Raw genomic sequence first — 20,184 nt, forward strand, 5'->3', positions numbered from 1 at the left:
CTTCCTGGAGGGTTGAGATGACTGATGTTCTCTGGGGGGAATGGAAAAAAGAACATTTACTGGGTGCTAAGTATGTGCTGGGCACTCTCAATGTGACATGAGCTTATGCCAACGTAATGAAATAAGGAATATTATACCCATTTTACAGATGAGGAAACTGGGCTCAGAGAAGAGATGTGAGTTGCCTAAGGTTCCCATGGCCAGAAAATGGCAGAGCTGGAGTTCCAACTCAGGTTCTCTCTTCTTCCAGGCAGCCGTCCAAACAGAGGGCTAATGTCTACTCCAAGGAGGGATGGGGAGACAAGGAGGCCAAGTTGTCTCCACCCCTCCCTCCTTCCTTGGACTCTGGGACTAGACCACCTGCCTTTGTCTCCATCACCTATAGCTGCGCTCCCCATAGGCAGATCACTCCTGCTCTGGGCTAAATGTTTGTGTCTCCCGCAAACTCATATGTTGAAACCTAACCCCTAAGGTGATGGTGTTAGAAGGTGGGGACTTTGGGAGGTGACTAGGCCATGAGGATGGAGCCCTCCTAAGTGAGATTAGTGACCTTGTTAAAGGGACCCCCAAGAGTCCCCTCACCCCTTACACGTGTGAGGACATGTGGAAGACTTCTGTCTGTGAACCAAGAAATGGTCCCTCACCAGACACTGAATCTGCTGGTGTCTTAATCTTGGACTTCCCAGCCTCCAGAACTGTAAGAAATAATTTTCCATTGTTTGTAAACCACCATTGTTTGTAAACCACCATTGTTTGTAGTCTATGGTCTTTTGTTGGAGCAGTCTGAACAGACTAAGACACTCTTCGTCCTGAGCCTCAGTTTGCTTGTTTGTACAGTAGAAATAATAAACCTTGAATTATTCAAGATTTTAACTGGCTCACAGTATGGGAAGTGTAGGGATGGAAATATTGGCGTGGCCTTCTCTGTCAGCCAGTCACTCTGTCAATCTCCATGTGTCTTTTGGTTTCTCAGTCTGCCTCTACATCTCTCTTGGCTCTGCTTGTCTCTTGTCCGATGGCCTCACTTTCTCCCACTGCACATGGGCTTCCTTGATGTGGTGAGTGAGGACAGGAGGACAGGGCCATGGGCAGCACTGGGCTATGTCTTTCCAGCTCAGCCACACCAGGGAAACAGAGAGCATCTCTACCAACATCCAAATATAAAATACCAGGGCAAGAGTCTGATTGGCTGGGCTTGTCTATTCCTGGGCCAATCGCTGTGGCCAGTTGGAGATGAGATGCTCCTATTGGCCAGATCTAGGTCACATGTCCACCCTTCTGGTTGGAGAGAGAGGTGCTGTGATTAGCAGTCTCACTAGAATCACTTGGATTGGGACTAAGGTGATTAGCCACAACTAACTCATCACGCTTACCACGTGCCAGCACTGTTCTAAGAAGAACCTTAAATGCACTCATTCATTTCACTCTCGGAACAATGATCCCATTTTTCAGGAAAGGAACTGAGGCAGAGAGGCACACAGCTGGTGAGTAGTGTGGCTGGGATCTGACCTTCATCTGGTTCCAGAGCTCCTGCTCGTGCTTCCCCTAAAGATCAACTCTAATGGTTGCAGAGTTACCAGAAGCAGAGGGGAGGGCTGGTTGGCAGACAAAAGCTGCCCATTTCCCTTCTACCACCCATGGGATCTTTTGATGACATGGAAGGCACTCAAACCTGGGCTTGGCACACAGTGGGCTTTTGGGGATGGAAGTTCCCTCCCCTTTCCTTGGGAAGTCAGGGCACCAGCTTCTTCCCCAGGGAACTGGGTTGGTGTGCACAGTTGAAAGGGCTCTATGGTTGTAATCCAGCCTGAGCAGCTCAGGAGGACCACTGCTCCCTCCCCTGATGGGAGCACTGGAGGAAACCATTCCGGCCCTCCTCCTGCAGCCCCCACTGCCCCCCACAGAGGTCCTTCTCTCAGTGCAGACAGAGCCCGGGCGAGGGTCTGGGGTTGGGGTCAGGTCTGGAGTCTGAGGGCGTCTTGCTGCTGGGGCATCGTGTCTCCTCCTGGGTGTCACGATCCTTCCCTCTGTGTTATCCTTGGAGCCGTGGGTCATGGGCTCACCGGGGGCTGGGGTGGGCCTCCGCTGGGTACACAAACAACGGTCGGCCATCCAGTGACCAATGAACAAGGGGAGCCCTCAGCAGAACTCGATAAGGTTTCCAAAAACAAGACTGGGCCTCCTGGAATGTGTTCCTCCCTCCTGCTGGCGGCTGCTAATTTATGCTAATCAGATGCACGAAAACCCCAAGTCCCCAGTGGGTCCAGGGTGACAGGGAGGATCCAACTGGCTGAGCAGGGGATGAAGTGGACCTGTGTTTCCCTGGCTGCCTGGTCCCTTACCTGGGCCCCCAGAGCGGCCCCGGTTCTCCTTAACCCCTGCCCTGCTGAGCCAGAGGGGCCCCGTCTTGTCCTGGGAGGGGAGGCAGGGTCCCTGGGGAAGGTCAGGGGGATGGGGCTTCCAGACACATAGGCTGTGTGCCTGGGGAAAGGCCAGGTCCCTGACAGGCATTATCTCATTGACTCCTCTCCCGATGCCCCCATAGGAGTCACAGTGGCCTTGAGGATACAGAGGCCGAGAGGGGTTTAGAGACTTGCCTGGAAATGGGAGCAGTTGGTGACAACTCTGGTGTCAGGCAACCGGGGGCTGAGCTCCTGGATTGGCCACTTAACACTGTACGACCTTGAGCAAGCTGCGTAACTTTTGCGCCTCAGTCCCCTCATCTGCAAAATGGGGATGATACCAGTTCTTCCTTCAGGGGTGTGGAGGGATCAGATGAGAGGCTGCACAGGTGGGTAGGCACTCAGCTGCTTCGTCCACGACCATCAGCAAACCCTGCAGTGGAGCTGGGGGCGTCTCCAGTGTCCGACTCTGGAACCTGGCCTCTTCCAGAGGCCTCAGGCTCCTTCCTCGATGAGGATTCTGAGGACAAGGACATTCCCAAGGCCCAGACCCTTTCCATCCAAGGCTCCTCCCTCGTGCTGTATGCCCAAGGGCAGGGGGTCCCTGGAGCTCGCTCTTGGCTCCTCCAGGCCCTCGGTGGGCAGCCCTGGGTCATGGGAAGGGCACAGGATTCAGGATCAGGGGTGTGGCCTCGAGCCCAGGTCTGCCTCTTTCCCTCTGGCTGGTTGGATCGTGGCCTCTGGCCGTGGAGGAGCTCTGAGTGTGCGGGGCATGGTCATCCCGCTTCTTTACCTTTGCCTGTGCTGCTTCTACCACCAGAAGTGCCTTTCTCCCTCCCCTCCTCTCTCCTGGGCACAGACTGCATCTGCAAGGCCCCCTCGAGGCCCATCTCCTTTATCAAGATCCCTGACTGAGATTCCACGTCCTTGATCTGCTGCTGCTGCCCCCATTCTCCTCACCTGTCCTCCTGCCCCTCCACTGCTCGCTCAGTTGCTCCCTTCGGTGTTAATTTGCACTCAGCACTGTGCCCAACACCTACAAGGAATGGACAAAGCATACTTCCGCTCTGACAGTTTTAATTTTCTATCTCTGGCCTCAGTTTCCCCATCTGTCCAATGCTGGAAGGGGTGACACCCTGAGCGTCCGAGGGCTTGGCAGTTGGGTCATCCTTCTCTGGCTATACCGCAACCCCTGGCAATGTGAGGGAGCCCAGAGACAAGGAGATGGCTTCCTTGGGCTTCCAGAACCATCAGGGCCACAGTGATCAGGTGATTCTGGGTGGTCTATCTGGGGGTCTGGACCTTGCAGCCATGAAAAATTACCTTAAGTTTTCCATGGGGAGAAAATCCCAGCCCCGGCCACGTGAGTTATTTTGGGATACCCCGGCTGGTGCTCTCTGCTCTTGTCCAAATAAACTGGCCGCAACCAGAGAGGCCTGGAAGGCCCCGCCCTCTCTTGTTTATGGCCCTGCCAGCCTTCGTGGCTGGCCAGTGGCCGGAATCGGCGTATACCCTGGATTCTCTCGGCCCAGGCTGGGTGGAGTGGGCACAGGATCCTAAAATATCCTGACCTCTTAATGGCAATGTGGTCTCTGGGCCGAACAAGGGCATCCAGAAATGAAGAAAAAGAAAAATAAAACGAACATAAACAATCCCAGTGTCACGCCACTGCGAGGCTTCCCGAGTGTGACGGGACATGCGATACGGCCTGACACCAGGAAGAAAACCATTTTCCTGTCAGCTGATCACAAAAACATATGCAGCCCACAGGATGGGTCAAAACAACTGTGTAATTTTTCCACTGGTGCTTTCAGCCCTTACAGAGTTGGCTACGGTTGACTGTGCAGGTGTCCAGGGGTCTATCTTCCTCTTTCCCATCCACCTTGTCCCCCCACCTAGGGGCTTGTACCCTGCTGCTAGCTTTCTATGGGGTCCTGCCCAGAGACTGGTGTTCCCATCTCACCTGGGAGGGCCAGAGAAGGCCTTGCTGTCCTCCACTGAGCAGGCCTGGGTCTTTGCAAACCTTCTAGCACAGCATCCTCAAGACAAGGCTTTCTCAGGGGTGGGCCATCGTATCAGACAGCTTTGGTGACTAGCAAGGCTAAAAAAATCCCTTGACTCCACCACCAGCAGTGAGACAGGGAGGGGACGAGCTCCAAGGCAGAGCCTGACCTCCTCGTCTTTCCGTGAGGGCAACAGCAGCTCCAGCAGCGACCACTTACTGAGCATCTACTGCGTGGCAGTCACGGTGCCAAGCACTCTGAACAATCTCACTTAATGCCCACGGCAGCCCTGTGCAGGAGAGTCTATTCAGAGACACGCTAGCAAACAGGCCCTCTGAAAAATAAAACAAATTACAGTTCGTACCGCCTGGTAGTACCTGCCAATTTCCATGGTGTAAATGCTTCCACTGTGGCAGATAAGGTCGCTGACCGCAGAGTTAGGAACACGTGTGCACAGTTAGCCACACGAGCCGGTGGGAGCCTGCCCCAAGCGTGCCCCTGGTCTATGATCGTTTAACACACTGTAATTAGCAAGCGCAATTTGCAAACTCGGGTGTGAGGAGAGCAGCTTTCTTTCTATTGATAAATTCTGAACTGACCTTAATTTCTATGTGATGCCTTCACCGCATTAAGTTATGGAAACATCGGTCATTCCTGGTCCCCCTGGCCCCTGCCCCAGGGTTGTTGAAGGTCTGAGGGTCTAAGTAGCACTGGGACGCTGTTGGGAGGAGCACATTAGACCCTAGTGTTGTTATCTGCTGGCTTGTCCCTGTTCGTGTCTAGTCCTCGAGGGCACTGCTGAGTCCTCCCTCATTCCTCATCACCACGTCCCTTTGAAGCCACCAGCTCCCTGGGGCCACGTGGATGCCATGCCTGTGCCTCCGTGGGTGCAGGGGAGGATGTTCATTGCACCTGTCCCTCTGAGGGGAGAGCTCTCTGCTCGCCGGCCATGGGGTGGGGCTCTGGCTGCCCTGTCGCCCCCAGGAAAGGCCATGTCCCCAGCTCCTGTGCCAGGCGGGAACTCCGATCTCACCACATCCCAGCTCTCTCCCTCTGTCTTGGGTCTCCAGGGCATCCGGAGAACTCCCACTCTCGTGGGGGCTCAGGGACCCCCAGCCTCTCAGCTACCCCCACTGCTTCTTGCATCTGTTCCCCCGCAGCCCCCAAATCTACCTGGTCTCAAGAGCGGATGTCTCCGGTTCATCACCAGGGCTTCCACATTTCCTACACTATGGCAGAGTCTGGACTTTGGAAACTCAAAAGCCAGTGAATTTGACTCTGTTATCTGCACTCTTCTGGGTTATCCCTGAGGACAGCAGTGTGCCAGGCTGCCCCAAGGTGGGCACCGGGGAGCAGCGGGGCAGGAGTGGGACAGGACACAGAAAATTCTAGGGAAGGAGGCACTGGTGGATATTTCCACATGTTATCCTACCACGTGCTGATAAGGAAACAAATGCAGAAAGGTTCAGTGACCTGCCCCAGGTCATCCAGCGGGTCAGAGACTGAACCCGCTGAACCCAAGTCCCCGCAACTCCCAGACCCACAGAAAGCCATGGGTGAGTGAGGCAGAGCGAGGACGGAACTCAGGGCTCTGGTGTCTGTCTGGTGCTGGCCCCATGGGACCAGGTGCTGCCCAGAATCCTGGGAGGCCTCAGAAGGCCTGAGGGAGGGAGAGAGAAACACAAGAAGAAAGGAGTTGCTAGTGCCTGCTGCCCCACTCGCTGTGTGACCTCAGGCAGGGCTGTGCCCTCTCTGGATGTCCGTTTCTCATTTCATTTGCTGGAAGTTCTATGAAGGAGGTAGAGGCGCTGGCCTCCTTCAAGGCAACACTTTTCTCCTTCCTGGCCTCTCCCGGGCACCTTAGCTCAGGACTCAAAGCTGTAGATTCATGAAGTCCTCCTCCCCTCTCTAATTTCCTAATGATCTTGAACATTATAGAAAAGTTGCAGGTCAAGTATGAAAAATCATTTCCCCCCGACCCTTTGAGAGTAAGTTGCTGCCGTGGTGACCCATCCCCCTGAATATTTTAGTGTCTGTTTCCTACCAACAGGGCCCTTATCCCCACAAACACGATTCGACCTGGAAATCAGGACACTGATGCTGACACATCTCAAAGGACATTCTTGAGCCCCATACGAGGTTGCCTGTGGTCCCAGGAATGTCCTCGCGTGGAGTTGTCCTCACGCTGAGTTGTCTCGTCTCTCCAGTCGCCTTGGGCCTGGAACAGCTAGTCCTTCATTTCCTCATCTATTCTTCACTTTCTTGGCCTTGATGCTGCTGAAGATGGCAGGCCAGCTGCTTTGCAGAGTGCGCCTCACTTGGGGTTTGTTTCCTCATGGTTAGGTTCAAGCTGGGCCTCTTCAGCTGAGCTATCACAGAAGTGATGCTGGGATTCCCGCTACTTCCTGCAGGTGGCACGCACTTGGGATTTGCCCCGTTACTGATGAAGCCGCTCTGGACCCTCGGCTGGGCTTGGCCTGCAGGGCTCTCCAGAGTCAAGCTACACTTTCCCCTTTGTATCGGAAAAGCATTTTCAGGGTGGTACTTTGAGGCAGTGCAAATTGCCGTTACTCATCACACTTCTAATTCATTTGTTCATTTATTCAAGGCGATAAGTGATAATTCCTGTTTTATTCAGTGGGTGATAATGTGTGACTATCCTTTTTCTTCCGATGCTCAAGGGAAGCTGGAGGGGGCCCTTCTTGCTGGCTCTGTGGCTCCAATGACGGCCTCATTGCTCTTTGAGTTCTTCCTTACTTCCTGGCACAGAAAGCTGTCCCGGGCTTATCTCGTTCTGTCCCTGGCCTGACCCTGGAATCAGCCATTTCTCCAAGGAAGGGCCTCATTTTAAGCTTTCCGTGTGATTCCCAAGTGAGGGAGAACCAACAGTCATTGTATCATATGTGTGTGTATGGGTGAGTGTTAGATGTGTGTTGAGAGTATATTTATAAGATACATTAAAAAAAAGAAAAACCCAGACATTTGACTGTGTTTGGGCAAGTTCTTATTTTTTATTTATTTTTTTGCGGTACACGGGCCTCTAACTGTTGTGGCCTCTCCCATTGTGGAGCACAGGCTCCGGACGCGCAGGCTCAGCGGCCTTGGCTCACGGGCCCAGCCCCTCCGCGGCATGTGGGATCTTCCCAGACCGGGGCACGAACCCGTGTCCCCTGCATCGGCAGGCGGACTCTCAATCACTGCGCCACCAGGGAAGCCCCAAGTTCTTATTTTTATTTATTTATTTATTTATTTTTTATTTTTTATTTTTTTTTAAACATCTTTATTGGAGCATAATTGCTTTACAATGGTATGTTAGTTTCAGCTTCACAACAAAATGAATCAGTTATATATATACATATGTTCCCATATCTCTTCCCGCTTGCGTCTCCCTCCCTCCCACCCTCCCTATCCCACCCCTCTAAGTGGTCACAAAGCCCCGAGCTGATCTCCCTGTGCTATGCGGCTGCTTCCCACTAGCTATCTACCTTACGTTTGGTAGTGTATACATGTCCATGCCTCTTTATTGCTTTGTCACCGTTTACCCTTCCCCCTCCCCATAGCCTCAAGTCCATTCTCTAGTAAGTCTGTGTCTTTATTCCTGTTTCACCCCTAGGTTTTTCATGACATTTTTTTTTCTTAAATTCCATATATATGTGTTAGCATACGGTATTTGTCTCTCTCTTTCTGACTTACTTCACTCTGTATGACAGACTCTAGGTCTATCCACCTCATTACAAATAGCTCAATTTCATCTCTTTTTATGGCTGAGTAATATTGCATTGTATATATGTGCCACATCTTCTTTATCCATTCATCCGATGATGGACACTTAGGTTGTTTCCATCTCTGGGCTATTGTAAATAGAGCTGCAATGAACATTTTGGTACATGACTCTTTTTGAATTATGGTTTTCTCAGGGTATATGCCCAGTAGTGGGATTGCTGGGTCATATGGTAGTTCTATTTGTAGCTTTTTAAGGAACCTCCATACTGTTCTCCACAGTGGCTGTATCAATTTACATTCCCACCAACAGTGTAAGAGGTTTCCCTTTTCTCCACACCCTCTCCAGCATTTATTGTTTCTAGATTTTTTGATGATGGCCATTCTGACTGGTGTGAGATGATATCTCATTGTAGTTTTGATTTGCATTTCTCTAATGATTAGTGATGTTGAGCATTCTTTCATGTGTTTGTTGGCACTCTGTATATCTTCTTTGGAGAAATGTCTATTTAGGTCTTCTGCCCATTTTTGGATTGGGTTGTTTGTTCTTTTGTTATTAAGCTGCATGAGCTGCTTATAAATTTTGGAGATTAATCCTTTGTCAGTTGCTTCATTTGCAAATATTTTCTCCCATTCTGAGGGTTGTCTTTTGGTCTTCTTTATGGTTTCCTTTGCTGCGCAAAAGCTTTTAAGTTTCATTAGGTCCCATTTGTTTACTTTTGTTTTTATTTCCATTTCTCTAGGAGGTGGGTCAAAAAGGATCTTGCTGTGATTTATGTCATAGAGTGTTCTGCCTATGTTTTCCTCTAAGAGTTTGATAGTTTCTGGCCTTACATTTAGGTCTTTAATCCATTTTGAGCTTATTTTTGTGTATGGTGTTAGGGAGTGATCTAATCTCATACTTTTACATGTAGCTGTCCAGTTTTCCCAGCACCACTTATTGAATAGGCTGTCCTTTCTCCACTGTACATTTCTGCCTCCTTTGTCAAAGATAAGGTGACCATATGTGCGTGGGTTTATCTCTGGGCTTTCTATCCTGTTCCATTGATCTATATTTCTGTTTTTGTGCCAGTACCATACTGTCTTGATTACTGTAGCTTTGTAGTATAGTCTGAAGTCAGGAAGCCTGATTCCTCCAGCTCCATTTTTCGTTCTCAAGATTGCTTTGGCTATTCGGGGTCTTTTGTGTTTCCATACAAATTGTGAGATTTTTTGTTCTAGTTCTGTGAAAAATGCCAGTGCCAAGTTCTTATTTTTAAAAAATACACTAGAAGCTTTAAAAGCTGGGCGGCGGGGTGGAGGTCATGGGAAGGTGCTCTGGGCTTCTTGTGGATTCTGCTTTGCCCCCTGGCCTATGAGGTGCACGTCTGGGCCCCTCCTGTCTTGGCCGGCATAGCTGGAGCTCAGAGGGGCACAGGCGAGGCTAGGGGTCCCGCCAGAGCAAACACAGCCCCTGCACAGGCCAAAGGAAAGAGCCCTAGGTCAATATTAGCTCGTGCGGAACAGGTCCGAGGAACGCGCGGTCTGTTCCATGTGGCCTCTGGGAGGGAGGGGGCGGAGGCTCAGGAGCTCACGGGAGCCCTAGATGTCATAGGTCCAACCTCCTTCTGCGTGGATGGGAACACTGAGGCCTGGAGGTGGCAGGGACTTGCCTTGCGTCACAGTGTGAGTGGTGGGACTGGCCATCAGTGGAACATTCATTTGTGTTTTCCATTCTTTTCCTTTAGGTGCTTCCGATTTCTCCTCTGTGGCTTCTGAGAGGCAGCGGAAGCCAGGTCGGCGAGCACTGGACTGGGGGTCAGGGATCCTCGATTCTATTCCCGGTGCTGCCCGGGTCCACGGTGGGACTCTGGGATGTTACTCTCTCCCTCCCTTTATCTCAAAGACCCCCTTTCCCTGCAAACCGTCATCTCTGCCCTTCTGTGCTTCTGCTCCACGAATTCAGGTCCTCAAACTGAAAAGTCACTGGGGGCCAGGTAGAGAAGGTAGCTGTGTGATGCGAGCAGTTGTGAGGTGGCAGGGCGAGCTGGAAAACACGGGCCCTGCATGACGGCGCTCACGGTACAACGAGATGAACACACCAGCCAGTCACAGGAGGCACTGAGAGTTTGCAGGTCCTGTTGACTGTTTTCATGTGTAGCTGCCGGGAGGCAGACAGACAGACTACGTGCTTCCTCTCCTTGTCCTGTTGTCTCCCAGGACCCAGTGGAGAGGGAGGCCTGGCTGGGGCTGCAGCATCCAGAGCGCAGGGGAACATCCCAGGAGGTGCTGCAAAGCTCAGCCGTGAGACGCGGCCGCGAGAAGCAGGGAGTGGGCTTACTGGGGCCTGGGAGCAACGTGATCCCTAGTCTAGCCTTTGCGTTGGGCTAGTCGGGATTTCATCTAAACTCCAGCCGCCGGGATGTGCACATTGACCACCCACCTCCTGCCTTATCTGTGGGCTCTTGGCCTCCTATCGCCCAACTCCAGCTGCTTCCACATCCAGCCTCCTACCGCGAAGGAGCATCACTGACCGCCAACCACCGTTCACACCCTGAGACAACCTCCCCCCACCACTGCCAACTCCGGCTCTCAGAGAAGCTGAGAACCAGCTTCTGCTCATCCTAGGCCGGCATCTGAGTTCCAGCTCTACCATGGACTGGCTGTAGGATCCTGGGCAAGTTACTCAACTTCTCAAAGCCTTGGTTTTCTCATTTGTGAAATGGCAAGAGTGAGGTCTCACTGGCTCACTGGGTTGTTTTGAGGACTGAAGCAGATAAGGTAAGAGAGTTTGGTACAAAGCAGACGCTTCTGTCATCCCCGGCTCCAAGACTGGATCTGAGACTCAGGTCTCAGCACATCAGGCCTGGCTGGAGGCCTGCCTTCTCCTGGAAGCCTTCCCTGATTTCCACAGCCCAGGCTGAATTCCAAACTCCAGCCTCAAAGAATAAATAGATCAGCAGTTGGAGAGAGATGGGAAGCAGGAAGGGACCTTCTTCATGAGCACTGAGGACAACCTCCTTGTTCTGAATCTCAGGGAAGAGACGGGACTTGAGCTAAGGTTGCACAGTGACCGAGGGACAGAGCTGGATCTAGAAGTCCCCACTGTTCCTCCTTCTGTAATCTCCCTGCTCTTCCCGTTTAATGTCCTTCCAAGTGATATAACCACCGAATATCCACGAGAGATGTCTCTCTTATTTGGTGAATTGGTAAACCGAGGCACAGAAGACTCTGTCTGGACACAAAGCAAGTAAGACCGGCTTCCAGTATGGTGCTCTTCCCAGCACAATGCTGGCCTCCTGTGATCTGCATCCCTTCCCTTCCAGTCACCCACGGCGGGGGGGGAAGCGGTGGACAAACGTTTATGACACCCATTCTGTGTCCATCCTCACCCCTGCCTGGTTGAGCCTCCACTCTAGACTAACACAAAAACAGGATGAACAGACTGTATAATTAGGGCCTGAAAAATGGTACAAATCAGGATACACAAGTAATTCAGAAGAGGGAATGATGTAGAAACAACAGCATAAAAATACTAGAAAAAAAATGGAATATTTTTATAATCAGACACTTAAACAAATAACTATAACTTAAAATAGCAATGAATTCAAGTAGTCTTTAAAAATGGTAAAAAAAAATCCACAAGTGAATCAAAAGATAAACTGTGTGAAAATACTTACAACTTATATTACTAACAAAAGATTAACTTACGTAATATATAAAGAGCACCTCCAAATCAATAAGAAATAAATCACCAACCAATAGAAAAAAATGGGTAAAGGATCTGGACAGTTTTATTAGAGGGGGAAATACAAATGGCTCCTAAACATATGAAAATATTGTTAACCTTACTTATAAAATGAATTGAACTGCAATGCAAGCCATTTTTCATCTATCATGTTGATAAAGATCAAAAAGTTTGATAACTCACTGTGTTGGTGAGAATGTGGGAAACAGGCACTCTTTTACATTGCTGGTGGGAGTATATACTGGTACAAACTTTATGAAGAATGATTTGTCAGTATTGATCAAAACTGGCATGTTTGTACCCGTGAACCTAATAATTCCACCTTTCAGAATTTATCTTACATGGGTACTTACTCAAACATGTGAAAGCGATGCATATAGAATGATACCTACTGCTGTAGTGTTTGTAATTGCAAAAGTTTGGAAACAATCTAATATCCACTGGTTAAAGGTTATCTAGTTATGAGACAGTCACTCAAAGGAATACTATGCAGCTGTAATAAAGAATGGGAACTCTCTTTAAGCGCTTAAATGCCACAGGCTCCAAACTTATCCTTCAGGGAACACCTGGTGCAGAACGTAAGGTAAGCTACTATTTTTGATAATGAGATGTATATGAATTTGCTTGTACATGTGTAGAAATCTCTGGAAGGAAACACTAGAAACCAGGTCATAGTGTTGCCCCAGGGGAGGTTAATGGGGCAGCTTTTGGACAGGGGTGGGATGGATACTTATTTTTCACTGTATATCTTTTTGGACTTCCCTGGTGGTCCAGTGGCTAAGACTCCACCCTCCCAATGCAGGGGGCCTGGGTTCGATCCCTGGTCAAGGAACTAGATCCCACATACCACAACTAAGAGTTTGCATGCGGCAACTAAAAAAGATTCTGCATGCCGCAACTAAAGATTCCTCATGCCACAACTAAAGATCCTGTATGCCTCAACGAAGATCCCGCACACAGCAACTAAGACCCGGTGCAGCTAAATAAATAAATAAAAAATAAAATTTTATACCATGTGCATGTTATCTATTCAAAAATAAATTTAAAAAAGTGAATGGTAAGGGTATGACTTTACCCATAGGGAGAATGTACTCCCAACAAACCCATTCTCCCCTGGAATCCTCAGTTTCTTAGTCTGTAAAATGGGGACAAGAACAGCACCTTCCCAGAGTGAAAATGAGACTATGCGTGTGAAAGGCCAGCCCTCCAGAGATGCCCTGTGATGCTGCCCCTTCAGTTTCCCCGGACCTTATCACTACCCTCTGTTGTCCTGGGAACCCCCCAGGAGGCAGGGCTCAGCCCCCTGCCCTCCTCAGGCTGGAGCACAGGGCCGTGTTGCTTAGCAAAGCACCTGGGGGGTGGGGTGGAAAATGTCAACATCAGATTAGCCCTGATGGGAAATAGCACGCTTCTCCAACCACAAACACCCCCACATTTCCCTCCAGTGTAAGGGGGTTTTGGGGGAATGGGGTGGGGCTGAGGTGGGTGATACCAGTGACACCTTCAGGCCTTGTACACCCAAGGCCTCTTGCCGAGGTATCCTTGTGCGGGGGTGGAGCATGCATCTGCAGGGGCTCCAGCCTCATGGCTGCCCTGCTCTCTGGGATCCGGAAGAGCTCTGCCCCAGAGAAAGTCTTGGCTTCCCTGGGGAGCTGCAAACAGAGCCCCTGATTAGTGGCTGCCGAAGAATAGACCCTGTAGGCCGTAGGGAGCCACTGAAAATTCTTGAGCCAGACAGGGCTTGCCCAGAATCAGCCTTTAAGAAGTGTGATTGGCAAGCGGAAAGGTGATAGGCTGGGGCAGGGATAGATGCCTCAGATGCCACCTGTCTAGTCCAACGTCCTTATCGTTGTCTTAATTTTCATAGTGATTCTGCCAGAAAAGCCGGCCTATTGTTATACCTATTTTACAGATGAGAAAACTGAGAGAGGCAGTGAGACTAGCCCTAGGTCACACAGCTTACCAGGGGCGAAGGTGGGGTATGAACCCAAGTTTGTCCCCCTCCAAGGTCTGCGGATTTCCCCTAAACCTGATGCCTCTCGAACTGAGGGTCCAGCTATTTTTAGACCACCAAAGTCATCTTGATTATGCCTTTTACTAAGAGGTGGTATTGTCACCTGTCCCTGTGATGCTATTAATAATGTTGTGACTATTACTGCCCTCTGCCTTCCCCAGTTGAGTTTTGGCTGGAATCCCTGGGGCTGCCACCTGTGGCCCCAGGCTTGAGGCAGCCCCGACTGGCAGGAGGCCCTCACTTCGACTTCTAAGAGTGGTGGCTGGGATCTAGCTGGAGCTCTTTCAAACGGCAGACCCTTGCAGGCGGGGCCTCTGTCTTGCCCACTGCTCCATCCCCGAGGCCTAGCACTGTACCTGGCACACAGTAGGCAGGCAGTAAAAGCTTGTCAAATGAATACAGGGATGAGGCTGTCACCTGTCAGATTAGCATCTCTGCACTGTCCCCCCAGAGGAGGCGCCGGAACAGACCCAGGTTCCCTGGACCGTAAGGCCAGCGTGGATGGGGCTGCAGGGTCTGAACAGGGCATCCTCACAAGCACAGAGCTGGACTTCAGGCACCTGGGCAGATTCTGTGCGAGGAGATGCGGCCTTCGAGTCAGGCATGTGTCCTAGGTGGGCTTCTTGTAGTTTGTCCAGTGCTTTTAATGGTTAAAGTATATATATGTACTCATGTCAGTTACGCCTTTTGCTAGGAGGTGGTATTGTTACCCATCCCTGTGATGCCATCTCTCTCTCTCACTCTCTCTCACTCTCTCTCTCTATATCATCTATCCATCTATTCATTGATTCTGAATTGGTGGCCCAGACCACCTCCTCTTCAGACACTTGTAGGGGGGCAGAGGGCCCTGAGGTCCAGGTCTGACAGCAGATCCAGCCCTCCAAAAGCCCTCGGGCCAAAGAAACACCTTCCCTCCTGGGACAGTGTGTGGTCTGGGCCTGGGCAGCAGCCCCCGGAGCCTGCTCAGCCCGGGGGCCCCTTCTCCTTCTGCCCCAGCCTCTCTCCACAGCTAAGTCCAGTGGGAGGTGGTGGTACTGGGGCCCTGGAGGTGGGGATGGAGAAAGGCAGAGGATTTGGGAGGTGAGAGGGAGGCTGAATCCACAGGGCTCGGTGACTGGGAGGAAGTGAAGGTGAGGGTAAGGTGAGAGGGGTGCTGGGCGATGGGGAGGCTGGAGGGTCCACACGCAGAGAGCTTGGTTTGGGACGTACTGAGTACAAGGTGGACGCAGGGGTACGGGTGGGTGGGGCTGAGGCTCAGAGGCACACCTGGGCAGGGGTTCCCCAGAGCAGGGATGGTGGCCTGGGACAGCAGCAGTGGTGGCTGCAGAGTACAGCCTGGCCCCGTCTGGCCTGGCTTTCCAACATGACCAGGGTCTTGCCCACTGCTGGCAGGGAGAGGCCTTGACCACAGTGGGGCTCTTCAGCTGCAGCCGGCCGGGAGCCGACCTTTCAGCAGTTGCTTGAGATTTACTGGAGACTCTGAAAGTGCTGCAGTCAGGAGGCCTGGGCTGACTGACCGGGGGCCTCACAGCTGTTTACCCAATGCCGAGAAGTTCAAGGGCAGCAACAGCCCAGACAGCCTGGAGGGTGTCCAGGCTCTGCGTGCAGCTTCTCAGGGTAAGTAACCTGCCTGGCACTGGGGCCTGGCCGAGGAGGGCCAGGCCTCGGGAGGAGGGCTTTGGACCACTCCCTGATGTTACAGACAGGGACACAGAGGTTAGAGTGGGCAAGTGATTATCCCAAAGTCCCACAGCAAGTCTGTTCTCTAGTAGAGACCAGAAGCCAGGGTAGCAGAGGCAGCAGAACAAAGTGATTGAGAATGATCACTTATTGAAGTGAACTTGTTTATGTGGGTTCTTGTTTACTTACTATCTCCCCTACTACACTGTTCACCCCATGAGAGCAGGGACCTTGTCTGTCTTGTCCACTGTTGTGTCCCAGGCACCTAACACAAGCCTGCTGTTGAATGGATGAATGAAGTCAGAATTCCTGGGTAGGGTTTCTTTTTCTCACAGTACAGGATGACCAGAGAAAGGGGGTTCAGGCCTGTTACAGAGGCTTCATGATGCCATCAGGGCCCCAGGCTCTTTCCATCTTTCTCCTCAAGTATTCTTAGTCCTTTGTCCTCATGCTTCCAAAATGCCTGCTGCTCCTCCAGCCATTGTGCCTACATTCCTGGCAGGAATAGGAGGGTTAGGACAACGGGTAGACAGCATGTACTTATAGAGTCTGTCCCTTTTTAATCAGAATAACCATAGTTTTCCTAGAAGTCCCTTAGTAGTGCTTTGGTCAGAACCGTAAATATTAGTTCTCAGTCTTTCTTTTTAAAGAAATCTCTTCCAGGGACTTGGCTCTTTGCAGGGCCTATCACTTTTGTTGTTGGGTTGTTGTTGTTTTTATTTGATTAAGTAAAAATCCCCTATCTGGGGGAAATGCCCTAATGAGGTCATGCTTAATGTGGGGTTAATGGCAGGTGTGCGGCTTTGCAGGGACCTGGATGTTTGAGGCTCTTTCCGAGGGTGGGGTTGACAGCTGGGAGAAGGGAAGTGCTGCCGGATACAGATGCTTCACAGGGATTACCCTCCAGTCCTCATAGCAGCCCTGGACACAGTACGACAGTTCCCACTCTAAAGCCTCAGAGCAAGAAAGAGGCTGGGTGGAGACTAGAGCCAGGAGGGGAGCTGGGTTCCCAGCTCCGGGATCAGCGTTCTTTTCTCCATAGACAGCACCGGTGGCACCCATGGTCCAAGATGCTGGTGAATGCCCAGAGCTGATATTCTGCCAGAGGGCGCTGGCACGGCTCTTCATGCTGTTGATAGCTAGCACCCTTTCCAACTGCAGTGCCGTCACCCTAGAGCCTCCTACTCCGGAGCCTTGGCTGTCCTGCCCAGGCTGACCCTCTGAGGTCAAGGCCTAGCTCCCTTCCACACGAGTAGGGAGGGGCCCTCAGGTTGCACGTGCAGGCCCCAGCCCCTGGTGAGCCTGCTGAGTTGGGGGGCAGGAGAAGGGGAAGGAGGCCTATGTGGTTTCTCATATTTTCCAGGCCTCTGGCCTTGGCCCTGCAGGTCCCAGCTCCAAATCTCAAAGGCAGAAGTGAGGTGGTGAGGGCTACCAGGAGGAAATTACAGGCCAGTGGTCTGGCAGGAAGCTTGAGCCTCGGCCTGGGCGAGCCGCAGAGGGTACCCAAGACCCCCCCGGGGAAAAGAGCCCTGGAGTTACCCTTGGCTACACCACTCACATGCTTCCCAAGCAGCTGTCCCTGAGCAGGACCCGATTTCCGGTTCTGCTGTGGCCCAGCTGTGTGTCCTGTGGCAGGCCACTGTCCCCTTGGGCCTGCCAGGTCCACATCAACACCTTTATGCAGCCTTCCTCTCCAGGCTGGGTCTGGGGGAAGCTCAGCTGAGCTACGAGCTGGGAAAGCGCTTAGCTAATAACAGAAATAATCATAACAGCAATCATAATCAAAAGAGCTCCCTGTGCTGGGTCTTTGCTGTGATCCAGATCCTCCAAAGTGCTTTGCCTGGTTCATTGAAAGGACACAAGACTCCCCAACTCTTTTTTTTTTTTTTAAATTTATTTTATTATTTATTTATATTTATTTTTGGCTGCGTTGGGTCTTCGTTGTGGTGCACGGGCTTCTCATTGCGGTGGCTTGACTTGTGTAGCACGGGCTCTAGACGTGTGGGCTTCAGTAATTGTGGCACACGGCCTCAGCAGTTGTGGCTCGCGGGCTCTAGAGTGCAGGCTCAGTAGTTGTGGCTCGTGGGCTTAGTTGCTCCGCGGCACGTGAGATCCTCCCGGACCAGGGCTCGAACCCGTGTCCCCTGCATTGGCAGGTGGATTCGTAACCATTGCACCACCAGGGAAGTCCCTCCCCAACTCTGTTTAAATATGAAACCTGATAGAGTCATGGGTTTTATTTTTACGTCCAGGCACGTGGGTGAAGAGGGAAGTTCCAAAGATGTTCTGGCTTCACAAAGAAAACTCACAAGTAATTCTGCCTTTGAGGAAACAGAGGTGTCTGTTAAACATTAATATACCATGGCAGCAAATTATTAAGCAAGACAACCAGCCAGAATTATAGACTTTTTCTGGATTAAGACTTTCTAGGATATGGGAATCATCCCTGAAGTCAGGGAGTCTTAGAAGACTCTTTTGAAAAAAGTAGAATTTAGGAGGACAGTTTCCTAAGCAGTTTCATCTCTGCGGAGATGTGGAACATTTCATCCTCCTTATTTTGAGTAGTTTGGAAGGTCTGAAGTTTTCAAAGCTTCCACCAGTGAACAAAGATAGTTTAAAGACTAGTCTGGAGGAGCTCAAAACTTGTCATTTGTAACGGAAAAGGGCAGAATAGGAGTCAGGGGCATATACAGCATTGCCACCTGCATGTGCATTTTCTTATTTAGTCCTCACAGACGATGAGATGGGCGTTATCATTATCCCCACACTGTGCAGGAGGAAACTGAGGCTCAGAGAAGTCCGTGACTTGTCCAAGATCACACAGCAGGAGGTCAAGGGCTGCACTTGTGAAGATGGGGACTGGGGCTTCCATGGAGTGTGCTGAGACTCCAAGGTCAGAGTCTCCCAGGTTCTACTGTGGACTCTGCTGAGTAGCTGTATGAGCTACCTGTTGCTGCTATAACAAATTAGCATAAATGCAGTGGCTTAAAACAACACACATTTATTATCTTACAGTTCTGGAGGTCAGAAGTCCGAAACGGATGTCACTGGGCTAAGATCAAGGGTTACATTCCTTCTGGATAGGGGCAATCTGTTCCCTTGCCTCTTCCAGCTCCTAGAAACTGCCTGCATTCCTTGGCTTGTGGCCCCTTCTTCCATCTTCAGAGCCAGCAGTGTAGCATCTTGCAGTCTCTGTCTGACTCTGACATTTCTACCTCCCTCTTTCACTAATGGGGTCTCTTTTGATTACATTGGGCCCATGTGGATAATCCAAGATAATCTCAAGATCCCTAACTTAATCATATCTACCAGTTCCCTTTGCCCTGTAGGGTAACATATATTTGCCGATTCTGGGGATTAGGTTGTGACACTTGGAGGGCCTTTTTTTTTTTTTTGCAGTGCCATGTGGCATGCGGGATCTTAGTTCCCTGACCAGGGATCGAACCCGTGTCCCCTGCAGTGGAAGCTCAGAGTCCTAACTACTGGACCACCAGGGAGTTCCCGGGACGGCCTTTATTCTGCCTACCACGGCGATCTCGGCCAAGGGACCTAGCATCTGGGATAACAGCTATCCTTTCCCTAGGAAGTTAGAGGGGGTGAAAATAAAGAGGGTCAGGCTTCCAGCCCGCAGGGACCAGCGTGTGCTGGAGGCTGGCCACCCAGTGAGGAACAGAAGATCCCTCAGAACCCTGGTGCTTCTGGGAGGGAGACAGTGCTTGGGGGATGTCACCTGCCCACAAAGCGGCTGCTCCTTGCAGTCACTGGCCCCTCCCCTCCTAGAGGCGTGCCCCAGGACTCAGCATCAGACAGATCAGAGTTCAAATCCCAGCTCTGCCTCCTCCCAGAAGCCTGGATGTGGTTGAGATGGGGGAGTAGGGTGGGCCGGAAAGGGAGGAAACAAACAAGATGCGTGTGCACATGACCTCATTTCATCTTCACTGAGGTGGAGCTTCTGCCTCCATTTTGCGGATGTGGAAAGAACAGCTCAGAGAGATCAAGTGCCGAGCCTGAGGCCACACACCACGGTGGGATTTCCCATGCGCCAGCATTCCCAAGCCGGTGACGCCCACACCGCCTCCATGGCTGTCTGCCACATCTGCCTGCCTCCTGGGCTCTGGCTGCCTTGATAGTTTTCTTCAAATCGACTTACTGCTTTTTTAGTTAAATGCACCTGTTTTACTTTTTTTTTTTTTTTTTTTTTGCGGTACGCGGGCCTCTCACCGCTGCGGCCTCTCCCGTCGCGGAGCACAGGCTCCGGACGCGCAGGCCCAGAGGCCATGGCCCACGGGCCCAGCCGCTCTGCGGCATGTGGGATCCTCTCGGACCGGGGCACGAACCCGCGTTCCCTGCATCGGCAGGCGGACTCTCAACCACTGCGCCACCAGGGAAGCCCAAATGCACCTGTTTTAAAATGAGACTTTATATTACTCCCCAAATGGAAAAACACAGAATTCATGGGCTAGTTATATATATTTTTATAATGCACATTAAAATGAATTTGTCATCATAAAAATGAAAAGTATTCATCCTTTTACCATGTAAAATGATCTCTTCTCCATTAGTACATTTGGCCCTCTCTCTGGGAACTGGCTCTGGTTTCACACACCTGCTCTGGTTTCACCAAATCATAATACTATT

This window comes from Orcinus orca, chromosome 1 (assembly GCF_937001465.1).
Source record: "Orcinus orca chromosome 1, mOrcOrc1.1, whole genome shotgun sequence".
Lineage (NCBI taxonomy): Eukaryota > Metazoa > Chordata > Mammalia > Artiodactyla > Delphinidae > Orcinus > Orcinus orca.